General features: G+C 34.7%; 1 protein-coding gene across 1 annotated transcript in view; it reads left to right on the plus strand.

The window, feature by feature from the left end:
• The window catches only part of GPR158 (G protein-coupled receptor 158), a 424,507-nt gene that overhangs the window by 177,486 nt on the left and 221,676 nt on the right, over nt 1–25,345 (plus strand). The gene's annotated exons all lie outside the window — the stretch shown is intronic.

Below are 25,345 nucleotides of genomic sequence, written 5' to 3' on the forward strand. Positions count from 1 at the left end.
TAAGCAAGATAAGGGTATTGAAATTTTCTCCATAATCATTCTCCAGGGAGGGGTGTATTGGCAGGGAAGCTGTACTTTCTTATTTTCTAAATGCTTTTCTGAGTTTTGGTTGCCTTGGAGACAGGACTGTTGTTTCAGGATTAGACCTGAATGCTGAAGAGCATCAGTTGGTGACCCCTCCTCCTTTTGCTAGGATTCATCTGCCTTTCTTTCCTCGACCTCCTATATATCAAGAATATTTGTTTTATATACTTGTGCTCATGACAGCATTTTTATTTCGTGGACTTGAATTTGTCATTCATTCATTCTCTAATTCATTCAACAAATATTTGGTTACCAGTTATTCCCAGTCCACTTGACTATAGATAAATGATTTAAAACAAGTTTTATGAGGGGTTATAATAAAAATGCAACCAAAATGCTAGGAGAAAATAGTCCACTCTCTCTAGGTAAAATGGAGATTCCTTCGCAGAAGAGGTGACACCTATACAGCTTGTGAGCCTGAACGCGTGGCTGTTTATAGAGAAGGGCAGGCACCCCCTTCTCTATAAACATATAAACTCTCAACCTTTCCTGATATACCTAGATATACCCGAGAAGAGAGGGGATTCTTCAGATTCTGTTTCGAACTTAGTTTTCTTTGTTTCAAATAGGATATCTAACATTTGAAATAAAAATGTGACCCCTTTAAGAAGTCTCCAACTAAGACAGACTTACGGAGTGCGGGTTAAGCCAGGCTGTGTGACAGCTTCAGCGGAAGGCAGTGGGTGGTGGTAATGGTAGCAAGTAAACAACTTTATTTTCATGTTAAACTATCCTGGGGAGCTGGAGTGGGGGATGGGGGGCCTATCCTGGGATATATGGTAACACATCAAATTCAGACAACATAAGATAAAATGTAAATGTGAGAGGTTCTCAGGCTTCCTGGTTGGACCACATGATATCACATAAAGCAAGGGCAACCGATAAAGGAGTAACTCTCTCCTGCAGTAGCTTTGAAATGGAAATTGAATTTTTCATTTTTCATTTGAATCAGTTACCTGCTTCTTTTAAGGGTGACACCCTGGTCTGGTGTACAAGTGCTGCCGTAGCAATAGTGTTTTTCTTTCTTTTTTTTTTTTTAATGTTTTTTCTTTTTTTACAACTTTTATTTTAAGTTCAGGGGTACATGTGCACGATGTGCAAGTTTGTTTCATAGGTAAATGTGTGCCATGGTGGTTTGCTGCACAGATCATCCCATCACCTAGGTATCAAGCCCATCATCCGTTAGCTATTCTTACTGATGCTCTCGCTCCCCCCACCCCAGTCCTCAGACAGGCCCCAGTGTGTGTTGTTCCCTCCTGTATGTCCATGTGTTCTCACCATTCAGCTCCCACTTATCAGTGAGTACTGTTTTTCTTTAATAGTGCATAGCCACTACCCAGAACCACTCAAATACATACTTTATCCCCTCCCAGTCCTGACCCTTCCATCAGAAACCCCTGCAACCTCCCAAACTAAAAGAGGGCCTCTGGATCTGCAGAGGGCCTCCAGGACCATGCTGTAGCCCTATGGCCAGCATTTGTGATTGTTTGATATCCATGCCATACTAGTCATTAAATACTGTGAATATCACTCTAGTGAAACTGGTAGTGATAAAGGTAAGCCCATTAGTTTAGTTAATTAAAAACTAACGCTGTGAGCTTCACAGCAAGCTCAGCAATTACTACTACTGAGTAAGGCACTCCTCAGATTCAGATAAAAATGGGAATCTTTGAGGGAGCAATGAAAAATAAGCAGAGAAATAAATTTATGCAAAATTCTAAGATATTTCTTGGCATTCATCCTTGCATTAAAATAATATCTTAGTTTTTAGAAGCTTCCACGTAAGTTTTCACATGCTTATATTAATATTAATTAATAAGTTTATAATGTTAAGAATAAAGGCAGATATGACTTTGCTGACTGGTTACTTTTGCCTTTTTAACCATCAGAGTCTATATGAATATCAAGGCTCAAATTATACATGTTTTATAAGCCTACCCTGGCATTAGAGATGCTTGTGCCAGATTAAAGACACAGATTCTAGAGATACCTTCCAGTTCTAAGAGGATAAAGGTGACTAATGATATAATTTCACAGTGTGTTTATAAACCATTTAATTTTGTTTGTTGGTATCTACATCTGACTCATGTTTTAGATATTTATGGAATTAGGATAGGCATTGAGCAGTTACACTGTATGTTATTTTCCTAATTCTTCCTGAATTTCTTAGTATTGAGCATGGTCATTTTAACCATATAACACAATTAAATATATGCTCAGAAAAGTACATAAAAATATAAAATAAATGACATATGCAGTGCTAGAAAGGAGACAAAAGACAATCTGACGTAGTTATTTCTAAGATTATATTCTAGAGCTTTGCTTATATTCCTTGGCATCCTTAATATTACAGCATTGCTGTGATAATGGCTGTTACTACTATAGTTATAAACCTTATTAAAATTCTGCAACGGCAGTAATGACTACAACTATCTACAAATTAGGGGAAATAGATTTCTGCTGTTGAGTACTTTGTTCTCCTTGAAAATCCAATTTTTTATTTAATAGTTAATTTTTGTAACACTTAAGCTTATTATTTAACATTTCTGTAGCACTTGGTATTTAAAAAGTCCTTTATAATGATTAATTATTTCCTACACCTCGGTTTCATAAGGTAAATTTGGCCTAATTAGAATTGTTGAATCTAGCATAAAATGGAGGCTAAGTTTTCTGCTTTAAATTGCAAAGATTTCCATAACTGATTTTTTTACATAATAAAAATTGGGATCAAAGCCTAAAAATGAAATGTAAAATTCAGAGCTCTGAACGTCTACCTCTTGTTCACATGTGTGTTTGCTATATTTTATTGTGGGATTAGAGGAGGATCTTCTCCCCTGCTACTAAATCACAGAATTTTCCTCTGCAGAGAGGCTAAAAAATGTTAAAACAGTGATTTACCAGTGTTCACTTTTTAGGTTTCAAATTTTATGCAATATCTTTTTCTACCCCTTTACTTTTTAGTCAATGTGTCTTTATAGAATTGGGTTTTCTGAAGGCAGCATATAATTGGCTCTTGTTTCTTTATCCATTCAGCCACTGTAAACCTTGTAATTGGAGAATTGAGACCATTCACATTGTATTATTAAGTAAGAACTTAGCTCTGCCACTTTGTTTCTTTTTTTGTAAATTGACTCTTCCTTTTTATTGTCTTCTTTTGTGGTTAAGTGATTTTCTCAGGTAGTATGTTGTCATTTCTTTTTAGTGAATTGCATTTAGTGAATCTATTATAGGGTTTTGCACTGTGGTTACCATGACGCTTACAAAAATCATCTTATAGATTTAAAAAGTTATTAAAGCCTGAGTGCAGTGACTTATGCCTGTAAACCTAGCACTTTAGGAGGCCAAGGTGGGTGGATCACCTAAGGTCTGGAGTTCGAGACCAGCCTGACCAACATGGTGAAAACCCCTCTCTACTAAAAATACAAAAAATTAGCCAGGCGTGGTGGCTCATACTTGTAATCCCAGCTACCTGGGAGGCTGAGGCAGGAGAATCACTTGAACCTGGGAGGCGGAGGTTGCAGTGAGCCGAGATTGTGCCATTGCACTTCAGCCTGGGCAACAAGAGTGAAACTCAGTCTCAAAAAAAAAAAAAAGTTTTTAAGGAGATGACAACTTACCTTAGATCACAAAGAAAAGAAGCAAACTAAGAAAAAAATGAAAAAAACTCCCTACAGTTTAACTCCATTCCCCCCTACAATTAGACTTTGTCTCAATTTACATATTTTTATTTTGCCTCTTAATAGGTTGCTGTAGTATTATTGTTTTTAATAGATTTGCCTTTTAGGCTTTACATATTTGGATTATGAGTAGATTGCATACCACAATTCAGTGTTAGAGTATTCTTGGCTTATGCATGTACTTGATTTTGCCAGTGGGTTTTATACCTTCAATTTTTTTCTTTTTGCACATTAGCATCTTTTCTTTCAGATTGAAGAGCTCCCTTTAGCATTTTCTGAAAGACAGTTCTCGTGGTGGTGAATTCTCTAAGCTTTTGTTTGTCTGGAAAAGACTTTATCTGAAGGATATTTGAAGGATAGCTTTGCAAAATAAAGTATTCTTGGATGGCAGTTGTTTTCTTTCATCACTTTGAAAATGTTGCCCTACTCCCTCCTGGTCTGTATGGTTTCTATTGAGAAGTCTATTGCCAGACATATTGGAACTCCTTTATATGCTATTTGCTTCTTTTCTCTAGATGCTTTAGGATCCTCTCTTTGTCTTGACCTATGAGCTTGATTATTAGATGCCTTGGGGTAGTCTTATTTGGATTAAATCTGTTTGGTGTTCTCTTACTGTCCTGTACCTGGATATTTATCCCTTTCCAAAGTTTTGGAAATTTTTCTATTATTTTTTTAAACAAGCTTTCTACTTCTAGATCTTGCTTAACTCCCTCTTGAACACTGATAATTCTTAGAATTGGTCTTTGAAGATAAATTTTTAATATCTTATAGGTAATCTTTTTTCTTTTAACATTTTTTTTCTTTTTTCTCCTGTTTATTTTCAAATAGCCTGTCTTTGAGCTTGCTGCTGCTTTTATCTGCATGAACTATTCTGCTGTTGAGAGCCTTTAATAAATTTTTCAGTTCAGCAAATGTATTTCTCAGTTTTAAGGTATCTGTTTGATTTTTTTTTTTTTTTACATATTTATTATACTATACTTTTTATCATTATTTTAGCCTGTACTCAGCAACCCTGTTGCCCTTCTTAAGGATACAGATATTCCTGAGGGTATGGACGTTCCTAAGGTTATAGCTGGGCTCTGTCATTCTTATACCTTGTTCCAAGAGGCAATGCTCAAAAATGGCACAGACCACCCAATCAGAAGGGATGCTGACTATAAACAACTACAATTACATGCCACATAACGCTTTGGTCAACAATGGACCGCATGTATGACAGTGGTCTCCATATATAAGATTATCATGGAGCTAATTATTTAAATCTCATTGTTAAATTTATCTGATAAATTTTTGAATTGCTTTTCTATGTTTTACTGGAGATCACAGAGTTTCTTTAAAAGTGCTATTTTGGATTCTTTGTCAGAGAATTCATATATCACCATCTTGTTGCTGGCTCCTTTATCTGTTTGAGGAGGTCATGGTTCCCTGTTGGCTATTTGTTTCTTGTGGATGTACATCTATGACTTTGCACTGAAGGATTATTCATTCTAATTTTCTGTGTCTGGCATATTTTGGTTTTTATTGGATCTGTTTGCTTAGAGATTCTTTGTAATTTACCTCTTGATTTTCTTTCTTTTGTATTTTCATTTTCTGCCAGGTTACTGTATTCTTTTGACACATTTGCTTTGCTTCTAGTAAAGAGAGTGCTGTTGATTCTGAATGGGGTAGGTTTCAAAGGTGATATCCTAGTAGTGTGGGAAGGCTGGCTATGGGTTTGTGCCCAGGGAACCTAAAGAACAAACCTCCAATAGTGTGGAAATGCAGAACAGCCACTCTGATTTAGCATCTCCTTTGGCCAAGTTACAGAGCAGAATATCCAGGGCTGGGTATGGTGGTTTCACCTCCCCACTTTTTCTCCAGCTGTCTTCAGTGATGTTTATTCCTCAGGAACTCCCAATGCTTCTCATGAGTTGAGGTAGAGACAGGTCTCCTGCTAAGGAACAGAAGATAGTGGGGAAGCTGATTGTCTACCTCAGTCTATTTTTTTCCAGTGTAGAAACTACAAGTCAGGGGAAAATTTTCTTCACATTTGGTGCCGGGCAGAGTAGGGAGAGGGGCATCATGGATATGGAAATGATTTTCTTACCATGTACTCAGAGTTTTTTTACTTCTATGTGGCGCAGGAACCTGCCTATCCACATATTTGAGTTCTGGGGTATTGCTGATAATAACCTCAGTGCTGTATATTTGTTTTTGATCGTGGAGGGGCATTGGGGAGTGAAGCTAGCTTGTTTCTACACTGCCATTTTGGAATCTGAAGTCCTCCCTTTGTGACTTTTTTTTATTGACTCATTGGTTGTTTAAGAGTATTGATATGGTTTCGCTCTGTGTCCCCACCCAAATCTCATCTTGTAGCTCCCATAATTTCCACTTGTTTTGGGAGGGACCAGGTGGGAGATGATTGAATCATGGGGGAGAGCTTTTCCCATGCTGTTCATGTGATAGTAAATGGGTCTCACAAGATTTGATAGTTTTTAAAAACGGGAGTTTCCCTGCACAAGCTCCTTTTGCATGCTGCTGTGCACATAAGATGTGACTTGCTCCTCCTTGCCTTCCCCATGATTGTGAGGCCTCCGCAGCCATGTGAAACTGTAAGTCCAATAAACCTCTTTCTTTTTTAAACTGTCCAGTCTCTGATACATCTTAATCATCAGCATGAACATGGAATTATATGGTAAATTGGTACCAGGAATGGGGTGCTACTATTAAAATACCTGAAAATGTGGAAATGACTTTGGAATTGGGTAACAGGCAGAGGTTGGATCAGTTTGGAGGGCTCAGAAGAAGACAGGAAAATGTGGGAGAGTTTGGAATTCCCTAGAGACTTGTTGATTGGCTTTGACCAAAATGCTAATAATGATATGAACAATAAGGTGCAGGCTGAAGTGGTCTCAAATGGAGATGAGGAACGTGTTGGGAACTGGAGCAAAGGTGATGCTTGTTATGTTTTAGCAAAGAGACTGGTGGCATTTTGCCCCTGCCCTACAGATTTGTGGAACTTTGAACCTGAGAGAGATGATTTAGGGTATCCGACAGAAGAAATTTCTAAGCAGCCAAGCATTCAAGAGGTGACTTGAGTCTGTTAAAAGCATTCAGTTTTATAAGGGAAGAAGATCATAAACGTTTTGAAAATTTGCAGCCTGACAAAGTGATACAAAAGAAAATCCATTTTCTGAGGAGAAATTCAAGCTGGCTGTTGAAATTTGCATAAGTAATGAGGAGCCAAATGTTAATCCCCAAGACAATGGGCACAGTGTCTCCAGGGCATGTCAGAGGTCTTCATGGCAGCATTTCCCATCACAGGCCTGGAGGCCTAGGAGGAATAAATGGTTCCATGGGCCAGGCCCAAGGCCCCCATGCTTTGTACAGTCTAGGGACTTGGTGCCCTGTATCCCAGCTGCTCCAGTCATGACCAAAATGGGCCAAGGTACAGCTCAGGCTGTGGCTTCAGAGAGTGCAAGCCCCAAGCCTTGGCAGTTTCTACGTGATGTTGAGCCTGTGGGTACACAGAATTCAAGAATTGAAGTTTGAGAACCTCTGCCTAGATTTCAGAGGATGTATGGAAACGCCTGGATGTCCAGGCAGAAGTTTGCTACAGGGGCAGGGCCTTCAAGGAGAACCTCTGCTAGGACAGTGTGAAAGGGAAATGTGGGGTCAGAGCTCCCAAACAGACTCCCTACTGGGGCACTGCCTAGAGGAGCTGTGAGAAGAGGGCCACCATAGTCCAGATACCAGAATGGTAGATTCACTAAGAGCTTGTACTGTGTGCCTGGAAAAGCTGCAGGCACTCAACAGCAGCCTGTGAAAGCAGCTGGGAGGGAAGCTATACCCTGCAAAACCATTGGGGTGGAGCTTCTGAAGACCATGGGAACCCAGCTCTTGCATCAACGTGACCTGCATGTGAGACATGGAGTCAAAGGAGGTCATTATGGAACTTTAAGATTTGACTGTCCTGCTGCATTTCAGACCTGCATGGGGCCTGTAGCACCTTTGTTTTGCCCAATGTCTCCCATTTACTATAGCTTTATTTACCCAATGCCTGTACCCCCATTGTATCAAGCAAGTAACTAACTTGCTTGTGATTTCACAGGCTCATAGGTGGAAGGGACTTGCCTTGTTTTGGATGAGACTTTGGACTGTGGACTTTGGAGTTAATGCTGAAAATGATTTGAGACTTTGGGGGACTGTTGGGAAGGAATGATTGGTTTTGAAATGTGAATATATGAGATTTGGGAGAGGCCAGGGGTGAAATGATATGGTTTGGCTCTGTGTCCCCACCCGAGTCTCATTTTGTAGCTCCCATAATTCCCATGTGTTGTGGGAGGGACCCAGTGGGAGATGATTGAATCATGGGGGCAGGTCTTTCCTGTGCTGTTCACGTGTAGGTGAATATGTCTCATAAGATCTGATGCTTTTTAAAAACGGGAGTTTCTCTGCACAAGCTCTTTTTACCTGCTGTCATCCACGTAAGATGTGACTTGCTCCTCCTTGCCTTCCACCATGATTGTGAGGTCTCCCTAGCCATGTGGAACTGTAAGTCCAGTAAACATCTTTCTGTTGTAAATTGCCCAGTCTCGGGTATGTCTTTATCAGCAGCATGAAAACAGACTAATACAAGTATGTTGTTTATTTCCACATGTTTGTGAACTCCCAGAATTTTCTGGAATTAGAAATTTATTTCTAATTTCATTCCATTTTAGTCAGAGAATATACTTACATAACTTTAATTCTTTTTAATTGTTTGAAACTTGTTTTATGGCATAAATTATGGCCTATACTGAAGAATGTTCCATGTGTACTTAAGAAGAATATGTGTTCTGCTATTGTTGAATTAAGTTTTTTCTAGGTATCTGCTAGATCTGGTTGGTTTGTAATGGTCAAGTATTCCATTTTTTTTGTTGATCTTCTGTCTACTTATTCTATCCATTATTGAGAGGGGAGTCTTGAAGTCTCTTGTTATAATTGATAAATTTTTATTTCTCTGCAATTTTGTCATTTTTATTTTACGTCTTCTGGGGCTTTGTTTTTAAGTACATACATGTTAATATTGTTATGTCTTCTTGAGGGATTGATTGACCATTTTGTGACACATACACACACATATGTATTGTAAAAATACATTACATGTATATGTAAAAATACATTACATGAAAGTTACCTTCTTAACAATATTTTTTATACTTTTTATACTTTAAGTTCTGAGATACATGTGCAGAATGTGCAGGTTTGTTACATAGCTATACACATGCCATGGTGGTTTTCTGCACCCCTCCACCCGTCATCTACATTAGGTATTTCTCCTAATGCTATCCCTCCCCTAGCCACCCAACCCCTGACAGGCCTGAGTGTATGATGTTCCCCTCCCTGTGTCCATGTGTTCTCATTGTTCAACTCCCACTTACGAGTGAGAATATGTGGTGGTGGTTTTCTGTTCCTATGTCAGTTTGCTAAAAATAATGGTTTCCAGCTTCGTTCATTTCCCTGCAAAGGGCGTAAACTCATCTTTTTTTATGGCTGCACAGTATTTCGTGGTATATACGTGCCACATTTTCTTTATCCAGTTTATCATTGATGGGCATTTTGGTTGGTTCCAAGTCTTTGCTATTGTGAATTGTGCTGCAATAAACATACATGTACATGTGTCTTTATAGTAAAATGATTTATTATAATCCTTTGGGTATATACCCAGTAATGGGATGGCTGGGTCAAATGGTATTTCTGGTTCTAGATTCTTGAGGAATCACCACACTGTCTTTCACAATGGTTTAACTAATTTACACTCCCACCAACAGTGTAAAAGAATTCCTATTTCTCCACATCCTCTCCAGCATTTGTTGTTTCCTGACATTTTAATGATTGCCATTCTAACTGGCATAAGATGGTATCTCATGGTGGTTTTGATTTGCATTTCTCTAATGACCAGCGATGAGGAGCTTTTTTTCATATTTGTTGGCTGCATAAATGTCTTCTTTTAAGAAGTGTCTGTTCATATCCTTCACCCACTTTTTGATGAGGTTGTTTTCTTATAAGTTTGTTTAAGTTCTTTGTAGATTCCAGATATTAGCCCTTTGTCAGATGGATAGATTATAAAAATTTTCTCCCATTCTGTAGGTTGCCTGTTTACTCTGATGATAGTTTATTTTGCTGTGCAGAAGCTCTTTAGTTTAATTAGATCCCATTTGTCAATTTTGGCTTTTGTTGCCATTGCTTTTAGTGTTTTAGTCATGAAGCCTTTGCCCATGCCTATGTCCTGAATGGTATTGCCTACGTTTTCTTCTAGGGTTTTTATGGTTTTAGGTCTTATGTTTAAGTCTTTAATCCATCTTGAGTTATTTTTTGTATAAGGTGTAAGGAGGGTGTCCAGTCTCATTTTTCTGCATATGGCTAGCCAGTTTTCCCAACACCATTTATTAAATAGGGAATCCTTTCCCCATTGCTTGTTTTTGTCAGGTTTGTCAAAGATCAGATTGTTGTAGATGTGTGGCATTATTTCTGAGGCCTCTGTTCTGTTCCATTGGTCCATATATCTGTTTTGGTACCAGTACCATGCAGTTTTCATTACTGCAGCCTTGTAGTATTGTCTGAAGTCAAGTAGTGTGATGCTTCCAGCTTTGTTCTTTTTGCTTAGGATTGTCTTAGCTATATGGGCTCTTTTTTGTTGCCACATGAAATTTGAAGTAGTTTTTTTTCTAATTCTGCAAGGAAAGTCATTGGTAGCTTGATAGGAATAGCATTGAATCTATAAATTACTTTGGGCAGTATGGCCATTTTCACGATATTGATTCTTCCTATCCATGAGCATGGAAGCTTTTTTTATTTGTTTGTGTCCTCTCTTATTTCGTTGAGCAGTAGTTTGTAGTTCTCCTTGAAGAGATCCTTCACTTCCCTTGTAAGTAGTGTTAATTATATTCACATTGTTGTGAAACAGATCTTCAGAACGTTTTCATCTTGCAGATTTGAAACTCTATACCCATTCAACAACAACTCTCTTTTTACCCTTTCTCCTTGCCGCTGGTAATAACCATTCTACTACTTTCTGTTTCCATTAATTTATCTACTTTAGGTATCACACATAAGTAGAATCAGATGGTATTTGGCTTTTTGTGAGTGTCTTATTTCACATAGCATAATGCCCTCAGTGATCAACCATGTTGTAGCATATGATGGGATTTCCTTCTTTTTTAAGTCTGAGTAATATTTTATTGTTTCTGTATACCACATTTTGCTTATTGTTTCATTTGTTGATGGGTGTTTGGGTTACTTAACACCCCTTGGCTATTGTATATAGTGCCACTATGAACATGGGTTTGCAAATATCTCTCAGAGATCCTGCTTTCAATTATTTTGGATACATACTCAGAAGTAGAATTGCAGGATCATATGGTAATTATATTTTTGAGTTTTTGAGGAAACTTCCTACTGTTTTCCATAGTGCCCACACCATTTAAAATTCCTACCAACAATGCACAAGGGTACCAATTTTTCCACATTCTCACAAACATTTGTTATTTTCTGTTCTTTGGATAGTAGCTATACTAATGGATGTGAGGTTACATCTCATTGTGGTTTTGATTTGCATTTCCCTGATGATTAGTTCCGTTAAGCAAGCATCTCTTTGGATACTTCTTAGCCATTTGTATATCATCTTTGGAGAAATGGCTATTCAAATCCTTTTCCTATTTTTTAACTTTGATTATTTGATATTTTGTTGTTGAGTTATAGGACTTCTTTATATATTGCATAATTGTAGGACTTCTTTATATATTATATAATTTTGGATATTAATCCTTTTTCATATATATGATTTGCAAATATTTTGTCCCATTACACAGGTTGCCTTGTCACTCTGCTGTGTCCTTCAGTGCACAAAAGTTTTTAAGCTTGATTTAGTCTCATTTGTGTGTTTTTGGTAGTTTTGTCTGAGCTTTTGGTTTCATGTTAAAGAAATTATTCTCAAGTCCTGAGAATATCCTGAAATATTTCCTGTGTGTTTTCTTTTAGAAGTTTCATGGCTTTAGATCTTAAATTACTTTGAGTTAATATATATGGCATAAGGATCTAGCTTCACTATTTTGCATTTGGATATCCAGATTATTTCAGCATTATTTGTTGTAGAAAGTGTCCTTCCTCCATGTTGTGGTCTTGGCATTCTTGTGGAAGATCATTTCATCATTACATGAGGGTTTATTTCTGGGCTCTCATTCTATTCCATTGGCTTACATGTCTGTCTTTATGTCGGTACTACACTGTTTTTATTATGGTGGTTTTATAATTTGTTTTGAAATCAGGAAGTATGAATTCTCTAAATTTTTTTTTCTTCAACATTTTCTTGGCTATTTGGGCTCCCTTGATATTCTATATGAATTTTAAGATGAACTTCCCTATGTCTGCAAAAAATGTTGGACTTTAGATAGGAATTGTGTTGAATACAAGATTGTTTTGTGTAGTATGTACATCTGCATAGTGTTAATTTTTCAATCCATGAACATGGGATGGTTTTCATTTATCTGTATCTTCTTTAATTTCTTTCAGCAAAGTTTTGTAGTTTTCGGTGTACAAATCTTTAACTTCCTTGATTAGGTTTATTCCTAACTATCTCAACTCTTTCATGCTAGTATATAGAATTGTTTTCTTAACTTTTAAAATGCTCAGTGTTAGTGTATAGAAATGTAACTGATCATTGTGTGTTGATTTATATTTTGTAACTTTACTGAATTCATTTATGAGTTCTAACAGATTGACCTCGTCCTTGTTAATTGACTTTCCTTGTCTCTAATAACTGCTTTTTATATATTGTTTAATATGAATATAACCACACAAGTTCTCTTTTGTTTACTGATTTTATGGTATATCTCTTTCTGTCCTTTTGCTTTCACCTAAGGTGTCTCTTGTTCACAATATATGGTTGAATCATGTTTTTTTACATCCTTTTTTTCTGCTACCTCTTCCATTTGGTTGTAGTCTCTTTAAGCAGGTTCTGAAAATTGATATCAAGAATCAATCTGTGATTGATTATTTATTCTAGATTACTTTATTATAATTAATGCAACCAAAGGTTGTTTTAGCATTTTTTTGGCAGCCCTACTATAACTTTGCAGTGATGTGGCCGGTTTTTATAGATCCAATCACAGCATCCCATATTTTTATGTCAAATTATATTTTGTTATTACTAGCTGATTGATGTCTTTTCAGATTCTGTTTTTATCATCCAGTATATTCATTATCATTCCAATGATGATGATAATGATGAATGTTAATATTTAATTCATATGACTAAGCATTCTGTTGATTAAGCCCCACTCTGCCACTTATTAGATGTGTGACCTAAGATGAATTGTTACTGACCAATCCCTGGGCTCACTACCCAGTGTGCACAGAGGCCAATACCATGGCACTGGCTTTTGAGAAAAGAAAATCCTTGTTGCAAGTCATTTGGCAAGGAGGCAGGAGGAAATGCTCAAATCTCTGTCCTTGAGCTGGTGGCTGGGAAAGGTTTTATAATCATAGAGTAATGAGACGTGATCTGATTAGATCTTACAATGAGGTGATCCCTGGGGACATGATCTGACTGGATCCCTTCATGGGGTGATGCCAGAGCTCAATCTGGTTGAATCCTGGATCCTGCTATGTGGTGCCTGCTTCTTAATGCTGTCCCTGATCCTCAGTTCAAGCACTTAGGTTCCCCTTGTGGTTGCATGCTTGGTTCATCTAAGCATGCTCAGGTTACATGACCCTGAGGGTCCATGGCAACTGAAAAATGACTGACAACTTTATTACATAAAAGTTGAACCAGATTGGTCTGGTATGGTGACAAAGTTACTTAAGCACTCTACCCTTGTCTTCTCATCTACAAAATGAGGATAATTATAATTAATCACATCTACTCACTGAGTTGCTTGAGAATTACATGAATTAATGTTTGTAAAGTGCTTAAAATAATGCCTAGCATATAATAAGCACCATATATGTAGTTGTATAATGAAATAATCCATTCTATGGAATAAGAAGTATTATTCTTCACATTTTATCAGTAAGGAAAATAATATTTAAAGATATATAAGTAATTTGCCCAGGGTTCCATTGCTATTAAGGGTATAGCTGGGACTTTAATTAAAGCATGTCTTACTCCAAAGTCCATGCTCTTAACCACAAATTCACCAGCATCATCTTCTCAATGATTCATCCAAATCCTTGTTAAACACATTAAAGAATGTCATGACCAGGGGCCTTAGAATACACTGCCAGAAATCTCCACCTATTAATCAGAACTGTTTGTTAAATGATCATTCAACAGTATCCTCAAATCTTTTTTCCATTTCTCCATAAATTTGAAAAATTTTAAACAATCCATGAATAATGATTTGAAGTACACACATATGCCTTTTATGTATATCCCTGATTCACCATTGCAACAGACCATCTCACAAAGGAAATGAGGGTGCTTAAAAATTTTTGACTCTTTAGTGCTAATGCTGATTACTCCTTGTGTTCCTTCAAAGGATATTATTTCTGATTCTGTATTCAGAATGGTACTTTTAAGAGTTTCTTAGTGTTCCTGAATACCTTTCCTGTCTGAATTTTATGTATATTTCATTGAATAATTTTTCTCTTCTGCACTTAAAAATCTGTCTTATTAAAGTCTAGGAGAGCTGTCAATTATAGTTGGCCTTCTCATTGACAGATATTAGGAATGCTAAGAAGATATAGCTACTTTCTTTAGAATTTATATTTCCGGTCAAATGTGTTTGTTTTGGTGGTTAGAATTAGATTTAGAGTAGCAGACAAGCAAAGCATACTGAAGTTCTATTACTTGAAAGAGTGTGTGCAGGACTTTGAATGAGTTATGCCATAGAGAGTATTTAGAAGGGCTTGCTTTAATAATAAAGAATAAATACAGAAATAATCAACATTTCAACTGTCTATGTAAAACTATATTTTCCTAAAGTACTTGAAAACATTTTTGTATGTTAAATATTTATTTAAAATTTTTTCCTATTTTGGAAAACATTATTTTGGTAGTTTAATAGTTAACTAAGGACATATATGCATCCTGTAAATTTTTCTGGAATAACAAGATAAATTGTTAAAAAATTTTCATGTTTGCAGATGAAAAGATAGCAATTACATCAATTAAAATAATTTTCTTTGTGAGTGATAAACAATATTTAATTTTCTCCCCATAATAAAAGCTCAGTGTCATTTGGGAATATAACATTTAGTTTTGATTTAGCATTTAGTAGGCAGTGTAGTTCCTGCCTTTTGATTTAGCCCTATGCCCTTTATTCTTTACTTGATTTGCTAATTAGTACTGAAAAACCCTGCAAAATTTCACTGGGGAAATGCATATGTATATTCAGATTCTCAATACTTGAGAAGCAGCCAAGTATTTGGTGCATGCAAACACATTCTGAGTTTTGCATAATTCTTATATAATCACTTTTAATATCCAGAGGCTTCTTCCTTCAGTATCATTACATAGATCCTATATCTATCAGCAAGAATGGAGTAGACAAAATATTCTGATTCTATCAAATAAGTCATAATAAAAAATACAATTTCTTTGACAGGTGAAGGAGAAAGGAACTAAAAGATTCTTTGGAGGGATAGTATGGCTTAGTATAAACTTTATGTTTTTATTGACATATAAATGTTTCATAAATCACATAATAAGTATACAGCACAATGAATTGTCACAAAGAGAACATACTTGAGAGAAAACATTCCAAAACTCCAGAAGGCCTTCTTGTGTACCCTACCCAATCACATCCTCCTCACTGTTTCCCCAAATTAACAGACATTCTGGTTTTTAACACTGTATATTACATTTTTCTTTTTAAAAACCTTATATAAATAGTATTATATAATTCAGCATATATGACTTATTTTGTTCAACATTGAGTGATTAAAAGATACATCCATCTTGTATATAACACTAATATATTTACTTTTATTGTTGTATAGTATGTTCTTTCAATATAGCACAATTTATTTCTTCATTCTACTGTAGACAAACTTTTTTTTTTCTTTTTTTTTTTTTGGTAATTTGGGACTGTTACAAATAGTCCATTTATTTTTGCATTTATATTGGGGCACATCCACCTATCTTTCAGTTGGGTATATTCCTAGGATTGAAATAATTGGATAATAGGATGTGTTATTTTCAAATTTAATAGATAATTCCAAACCTATATCCAGATTACATCAATTTATACATTCACCAGCTCTTTGTGAGGTTTCTATTCTCACTAAAACTTTGATTGTCAGTTTGAGTTTTGTCCATTTTGATGAGCGAGCACTGGTTATTTTAGTTTTTAAACTTTAACGAATAAAAATTATATGTATTTATGGTTTACAACATGGTGTTTTGATCTATGCACACATTGTGGAATGACTGAATCAAGCTAACTAAAATTTTAATTACCTCAAGTATATATCATTTTTGTGATGAGAACATAAAATCTACTCTCAGCAATTTTCAAGTATACAATACCTACTTAATTAATGATGTGTGTTAACACCATATAGTACAATGGATCTCCTGAACTTTTTCCTCCTGTCTAGCTGAAATTTTGTGTTCTTTGACCAGAATCTCTCCAATTCACCCTGTCCTTGTCCCCGGCCACTGGTAATCACCATTCTACTCTCTGCTTCTATGAATTTGACACTTTTAGATTGTGTATTGGTTAAATTTTTTTTGATGATTAATGAGGTTGAAACCTTTCTATATGTTTAATAACCATTGTAATGTTCTGTTTAAGACTTTTGCTCCATTTCACTTTGGCATGTCTATCTTTTTCTTATTCAGATGTAAGAGTTCTTTTATATTGTAGCTATAGACTTTTTTTAATTTGAGATACTTTTTCCTGTTCTATAGCTTGACATTTTACTTTATAAATTGTCTATTGATCAAAAGTTTTTAATTTTAATGTATTTTTCTATATTTAATAATATCCCAAATCATGAAGTTTTTCTTCTTTGTTGTATGTTAGAAACTTCATTGCTTTCTACTCCATATTTCATCTATAATCAAAACCAGAATTTATTTTTATATGTGATGGGAAGTAGGGGAAAATTTTATATTTCTACATATAGCTACCCAAGGGACCTAGCATCATATACTGAAAAGGCTATGTTTTTTTCCTACTACCTGTGTCATACATCATCAGTCCTTGGGTACATGGATTTTTTTTTTCTCTAGACTCTCTATTCTGAATCACTGTGCAATTTTTCTTGACTTATGTCAATACTACATTATTATAATTACTGTTGCCTTACAAAAAGTTTCGATAACCTATATGATAAGCCCCCCAGTTTTCTTCTGTTCTTTTTCAAGATTTCGTTTTGGCTCTTCTTGGCCATTTGCATTTATATACACATTTCTTTTTTTTTTTTTCTAATCAACTTAATTTATTTTTTATTTATTTTATTTTTTTAATTATTATTATTATAATACTTTAAGTTTTAGGGTACATGTGCACAATGTGCAGGTTAGTTACATATGTATACATGTGCCATGCTGGTGTGCTGCACCCATTAACTTGTCATTTAGCATTAGGTATATCTCCTAATGCTATCCCTCCCCCCTCCCCTCACCCCACAACAGTCCCCAGAGTGTGATGTTCCCCTTCCTGTGTCCACGTGTTCTCATTGTTCAATTCCCACCTATGAGTGAGAACATGCGGTGTTTGCTTTTTTGTCCTTGCAATAGTTTACTGAGAATGATGATTTCCAATTTCATCCATGTCCCTACGAAGGACATGAACTCATCATTTTTTATGGCTGCATAGTATTCCATGGTGTATATGTGCCACATTTTCTTAATCCAGTCTATCATTGTTGGACATTTGGGTTGGTTCCAAGTCTTTGCTATTGTGAATAGTGCCGCAATAAACATACGTGTGCATGTGTCTTTATAGCAGCATGATTTATAATCCTTTGGGTATATACCCAGTAATGGGATGGCTGGGTCAAATGGTATTTCTAGTTCTAGATCCCTGAGGAATCGCCACACTGACTTCCCAATGGTTAATCTAGTTTACAGTCCCACCATCAGTGTAAAAGTGTTCCTATTTCTCCACATCCTCTCCAGCACCTGTTGTTTCCTGACTTTTGAATGATTGCCATTCTAACTGGTGTGAGATGGTATCTCATTGTGGTTTTGATTTGCATTTCTCTGATGGCCAGTGATGATGAGCATTTTTTCATGTGTCTTTTGGCTGCATAAATGTCTTCTTTTGAGAAGTGTCTGTTCATATCCATCGCCCACTTGTTGTTGGGGTTGTTTGTTTTTTTCTTGTAAATTTGTTGGAGTTAATTGTAGATTCTGGATATTAGCCCTTTGTCAGATGAGTAGATTGCGAAAATTTTCTCCCATTTTGTAGGTTGCCTGTTTACTCTGATGGTAGTTTCTTTTGCTGTGCAGAAGCTCTTGAGTTGAATTAGATCCCATTTGTCAATTTTGGCTTTTGTTGCCATTGCTTTTGGTATTTTAGACATGAAGTCCTTGCCCATGCCTATGTCCTGAATGGTAATGCCTAGGTTTTCTTCTAGGGTTTTTATGGTTTTAGGTCTAACATTTAAGTCTTTAATCCATCTTGAATTAATTTTTGTATAAGGTGTAAGGAAGGGATCCAGTTTCCGCTTTCTACATATGGCTAGCCAGTTTTCCCAGCACCATTTATGAAATAGGGAATCCTTTCCCCATTGCTTGTTTTTGTCAGGTTTGTCAAAGATCAGATAGTTGTAGATATGCGGCGTTATTTCTGAGGGCTCTGTTCTGTTCCATTGATCTATATCTCTGTTTTGGTACCAGTACCATGCTGTTTTGGTTACTGTAGCCTTGTAGTATAGTTTGAAGTCAGGTAGCATGATGCCTCCAGCTTTGTTCTTTTGGCTTAGGATTGACTTGGCGATGTGGGCTCTTTTTTGGTTCCACATGAACTTTAAAGTAGTTTTTTCCAATTCTGTGAAGAAAGTCATTGGTAGCTTGATGGGGATGGCATTGAACATTTCTATATAAAATTTGGGCTTAGTTTGTCAATTTGGAAGTTATTATAGCCATAGATGAATTCTGACAAATGGACATCTTGACAATAGTCTTTCAATCCATAAACATGAGAATATCCTTCCATTCATATTTTCTTTAATTTATCTCAGTAAGGTGGGGTTTTTGTTTGTCTCTTTGACCTCTTCATTTATCGTTTTATGTATTTCAAAGTTACATATTTAGATACAGAACAATTTGGGTTGTGACACCTTCCTGCTGGATTGGCATTTTTATTTCTTCGGATGTCCCTTTTAAACTCTGGTGATGTTTTTTGCCTTAAGATCTACTTCGTTTGATATTAATGTAGTTGCACAAACTCTCTTCTGTATATGTTTGCATGGAATTCTCTTTGGATATATGCCAATGTCCCATCCATATACTGTCAGATTTTTCAGTGATTGTAATAAACAGGCTGGATTTCCAATTGCCTGAGGGCTGCCCCTGTTGCCTGGATCATGGAAACTTCAAGTGCCGGAGAATTAATATTTTTGAGAATAGCTTTCAACCTTACTCAGATGTGGTGGCTCTGAAGTTCTTTTAAGCTGACTTCTAGAATTCCCTAGAGGAATTAGCCCCACTTGCCAGAATGGCAGCTCTCCTGATGAAGTACTGTCTATTTGATCCTGCCTTCCTTTTCCTTTCTGCCTTACTTCCGTTCTCCAGTTTTGTGGAGTTACCTCCTAAATAAACTACTGGTATTTTAATCCTTGTTTCAGGATCTACTTCTGATGTATCCCAAGTAAGACAGTATGTTTTTTTAGAGTAAACAGACAACCTGCAGAATGGGAGAAAATGTTTGTAAATTATGCATTTGACAAAGATCTTATATCTAGCGTCTATAAGAAACTTAAATTTCTAAGAAAAAAGCAAATAACCTCATTAAAAAGTGGGCCAAATACATGAATAAACACTTTTCAAAAGAAGACATACATATGGCCAATGATCATATGGAAAAAATCTCAATATCACTGATAATTACAGAGATGCAAATGAAAACCACAATGAGATACCATCTGAACCAGTAAGAATGGCTATTACTAAAAGTCAAAAAATAACAGATACTGGTGAGGTTGCAGAGAAAAAGGACTGCTTATACTCTGTTGGTGGAAGTGTAAATTTGCTCAGCCATTGTGGAAAGCAGTGTGGTGATTCCTTAAAGACCTAAAAACAGAACTGTCATTTGACTCAGCAATCTTATTACTAGGTATATACCCAAAGGAATATAAATTGTCTGTCATAAAGACACATGCATGCTTATGTTCATTGCAGCACCATTCAGGATAGCAAAGGCATGGAATCAACCTAAATGCCCATCAACGGCAGATTGGATAAAGAAAATGTGGTGCATATGTACTATGGAATACTGTGCAGCCATAAAATAGGAGATCATGTCCTCTGTAGCAGCATGGATGGAGCTGGAGGCCATTATCCTTAGCAAAATAACACAGGAACAAAATACTGCATATTCTCATTTATAAGTGGGAGCTGAATGATAACACATGGACACAAACTGGGAAGCAACAGACACTGGGGCCCATTGGAAGGTGGAGAGTGGGAAGATGGAGAGGATCAGAGAAAAAAAAAACTGTTGGGTACCAGGCTTAGTACCTGGGTGGCAAAATAATTTGTACAACAAACCCCCATGACATGAATTTGCCTATATAACAAACCTGCACATGTACCCCTGAACCTAAAATAAAAGTTTTTTAAAAATTTCTGCATTATTAAAAAAAAGAGACAACATGTTTTTTAGGCTTTTACTTATGATATTGCTACATCCTTGTATTTAAAATACATCTCTTTAAACTGCATGCTATTTGCAAAAAAAAAAAAAAGTAAAATAAATCTCTTAGTAGCAACTTTTTTTACTTCATTTAATCCAATTTGACAATGTTAATATATTATTTATTTATTTTTACTTCTATCTCCCTTTCCTGGTAGATAATAATAATATTTTAAGTATTTCAAATATGTGTCTGTAATAATTATTGCTATAGATGAGATTTAAATCTACCATCTGCTTTACATTTCTTTTTCTTATTTATGTATCTTCTTTGGGTTTATACAGTATTGTTTTCAGTCTTTCTTTGTAATATATGTATTTAGGGTGATAAATTTCTTATGAGCACAGATTTAGGTGCACTCAACAGCTTTTTATGTGTCATATTTACATTATCATTTGGTTCAAAATGTTTTTAATTTCCTTTTTGATTTTTGAGTTTTTTGACCCAAGGTAATATAGAAGTAAATATGTGACTTAGTTTCCAAGTATACTAGGATTCTTTAGTTATATTTTTGTGACTTATTTCTATATGACTTCTAATGTGGCCAGGGAACATACTCTCTATTGTTTTAGTACTTTGAAATCTGTGGAGAGTCCCTTTTAGTCCACTGTATATTCAAATTTTATAAATCCAATTTATACACTTGAAAAGAATGACATTTATGCAGTGCTTTTTAATATAATGGATATATCATTTAGGTCAAATTTTTTGATTAGGTTGTTCAAATCTTCATACTTAATGATTTTTTGTGTAATTTTTCTACCATTACTGCAAAAAAAATGTATTAAAATCCCATACTATAATTGTGGATTGGTTCACTCTTTTTAGATTTCTGTTAGAATTTTCCTTATTAAATTTATATGTATATTATTGATGCATATATATTTAGAATTTTTGTTACTCATAAATGTGTTGTTGTGAAATGCCACTCTATTTCTGAGATTTATTTGCTTTAAATCCTTCTTTGTAAATGAATATACAGGCTTTCTTTTTGTTATTTTATATATAATATGTAGTTTTTCTTTTATAATAATTATCAATTCACAGAAAGTTGCAGAAGATATAGAGGGAGGTTTTCTATATTCATCACTCTGTATTCCCCAATGGTAACATCATATGTAACTGTGGTATAATATCAAAACTAGGAAACTTGACATTGGTAACAGTCCACAGAGCTTATTCAGATTTCATCAATGTTATATGCATTTATGTACATGTGTGCACTTCTATGCGATTTTATCACAAATGTAGGTTTGTATAACCATTACCACAATTACAATACAGAACTTCATTATGAAGCTTTCTATTCATAATTGCCATACCCACCTCCTTTCCTCCATTATGAATCCCTAACAACCATTAATTTCTTCTCTGCTTCTAAAATTTTTAAATTTAGAGTGTTGTCTAAATGGAATCATGTAATATGCAACCTTTTGAGACTGTTTTCTCCGCATAATTCATATGAGATCTGTCCAAGTTGTCGTGTGTCTCAATCGTGTGTTCCTTTTTTATTACTATGTAGTATTCCATAATATGGATGTACCATGTTGGTTTAACCTTTATTCAACTGAAGCATGCTTGATTTTTTGCAGTTTTGGCTCTTAAAAATAAAGCCAAACACTCATGTACAGGTTTTTATGTGAACAAAGTTAACTTTTTTTCTGGTTTAAATGCCTAAGAATGCAATTGTTGTGTCACATGGAAAGTGCAAGTTTGATTTTATAAGCAATTTCCAAAGCATTTTCAGAGTGGTTATACCATTTTACACCCCTATGATCAATATCTGAGAGATTTAGTTTCTCTGTATTCTTGCCAGTAGTTGGTGTAATCACTTTTATTTTAGCCCTTTCAATAGATGTGTGATAATATCTCTTTGTGGTTTTAATTTACATTTCCCTACTTGTGAATGATGATGAACATCTTTTCATGTACTTATTTTTCATAAGTATATCCTCTTTGTGAATGTTTATGTCCTTTGCGTATTTTCTAATTGCAGTGCTTGTATTTTTACTCTTGAATTTTAAGAGTTTTGGAAATATTCTAGATTCTTTTTGGATAAATTGCTTGCCATCATTTCTCCCAACCCATAGCTCTTGTTTTCATCACAGGATTTTGAAGAACAAAAGATTTTAATTTTGATGAATTCCAATTTTTAATTTTTTTCTTTATGAATTGTGTTTCTGATGTCAAGTCTAAAAATGTTCCACCTAGGTCTGACTTCTAAGGTTTTTCTCTTATTTTTTCTACAATTCCTATAGTTTTACATTTTAAATTTTAGCCCATGATCCATTTTGAGTTAGTATTTACATAGTATCACGTAAGATGTGAATTTTAGGTCAGTTTTTTGTTTTCTTTTGTTTTGTTTTTTGTTTTTGCCTATCAATATCAAATAGCTCCAGTACCATTTGTTGAAAAGGTGATCCTTTTTCCACTTAATTATATTTGTGCATCTGTCAAAAATTAGTTGGGCATATTTTCATGAGTCTAAGTTTTCTATTTTTAAAAATTGAATCTTTTGCCTATTCCTTTGCTAATATCGTAGTGTCTTAATTACTGTAGCTTTATAATGAGTTGTAATATTGAGTAGATTGATTTCTCCCATTTAATTCTTCCTTGTCACAATTGTTTTAGTTATTCTAGGAGCTACAATTTATAATGTAAATTAATAAGGTTCCTTATGTATACAAAATATATAGTGAGATTTGATAGGAATTGCACTAAATCTATACATTACTTTGGGAAGAATTGACATCTTTATTATAGTGAATCTTCCAATCCATGAACATAGTATGTCTCTTCATTTCTATAGGTCTTTGATTTCTTTTAGCAGCATTTTGTAATTTTCAGCATACAGATTCCATACACTGTTTGTTAGATTTATACCTAAGTATTTCATTTTCTTTTGGGTGATTATAATTGATATTTTGATTTTAATTTTGGGTGATTATAAATGGTATTGTGATTTTTATTTTAGCTTTCACTTGTTTATTGTTAGTGTTTATAGATATAGTTGATTTTCATAAGTCTCTTGTGTATTTTTTTCCAATTAAAGATACATATACATAGCTTTTAGGCATGTTTCTTTTTAGTAATGTATACTTAAACAATCTTAAAATATTTTAAATTATAGGATTTTTTTGTTTGATATAGTTAATGATGTATTTGGCTTTGTATATACAGTTTTACACATTGATTTCTAATTATCTTTCCTCTTTGATTCTTTCTGTAATTTCTTCTCACCACTATCAATTTTGTGTTTTACACAAGTCTTCTCTGAGGGGTATCCTTACTATACATAATTGTCAGCGATTTAAACCATACATATTAATTTAGATTAATCCACATATTTATCCATTCCATTGCTTTTGATTCCCTTTTGCAATTTCAAACTTTTATCTGGGATCATTTTCTCTCTGCCTAATAAACACTTCTTAGTACTTCCTGTAGTATTGGTGTGCTGCTAAAAAGTTATTTCAGATTCTAGATTTCTGAAAATATCTTTATTTAACTTTTACTTTTGATGGATATTTTTATAGTGTATACATCCTGGATTAGCAGTTATTTTCTTTCTGCACTTTCAGTCACTAATTTATTGTCACCTTATTTTTATTATTTGTGTTAAGAAGTCAGCTGTATATTTTTATGTTGCTCCTTTGATTTATGTATATAACATATATATACATATAATTATATATGTATAATAATTATATGTGTATATTTTTTAAACTACCAACTTTAAAGTTTTTCTTTGTTTTTGATTTTAAGAAGTTTTATTATGATATGTGTAGGTGTTATTTTCTTTGTATTAATCCAGTTTAGGGTTTGTAGTGCCTCTTCAATACAAGCTTAATGTGTCTTTGAACATTTTTAGCCACTATCTTTTAAAATGGTTATTTTTGCCTCATTATTTCTCTCACCTCCCCTCTGGCTCTCCAATTATAGGTATGTTAGATATTTTTACTTTGTTTTCTATTGTTCTCATGTTCTTTTCTATATTGTCCACTTTTTTGTTTCTCTGTGTTTAATTCCAGACTTTTAAATGTAATAACTGTTACCTGCATGCCATCATGTATGTTTGTTTCTGCAGTCTGTATTTTTTTTTTAGTTTTCAAAGAAACATCTTCTTTTATTTACTTATTTTTTTGAAAACAGCTCTATTAAAATGTAATTCACATACTATAAAATTTACCCTTCTAAAGTGTACAATTCAGTGATTTTAGTATATTCACAGAGTCATGCAACCATCGTCACTAACTAATTTTAGAACATTTTTGTCTCTTCAGACAGAAACCCTGTACCCATTAGGTTCATTCTCACCAGCAGCCAACACTTGGCAATCACTATTCTGCTTTCTGTCTTGATGGATTTGCCTATTCTGGACATTTTATATAAGTGAAATCATATAATATGTGGTCTTTTGTGACTGACTGCTTTCACCTAGCATACTTTTTTGAGATTTATTTATGTTTAGCGTGTATTAGTACTACATTCCTTTTTATTGCTGAATAACATTCCGTTATATGGATAAACAACATTTTATTTATCCATTCGTCAGCTGATGGACATATGGCTTACTTTCATTTGGGGCTATTATGAATAATGTTACTATGAAAATTTTTGTGCATATTTTTATGTAGACATATGTTTTCAATTGTCTTGGGTATATATGTAGGAGGGGAATCTGGATCACATAGTAACTCTGTGTTTAACATTTACAGTGACTACTAAACTGTTCCAAAATAGCTGCACCATTT

This window comes from Pongo abelii, chromosome 8 (assembly GCF_028885655.2).
Source record: "Pongo abelii isolate AG06213 chromosome 8, NHGRI_mPonAbe1-v2.0_pri, whole genome shotgun sequence".
Lineage (NCBI taxonomy): Eukaryota > Metazoa > Chordata > Mammalia > Primates > Hominidae > Pongo > Pongo abelii.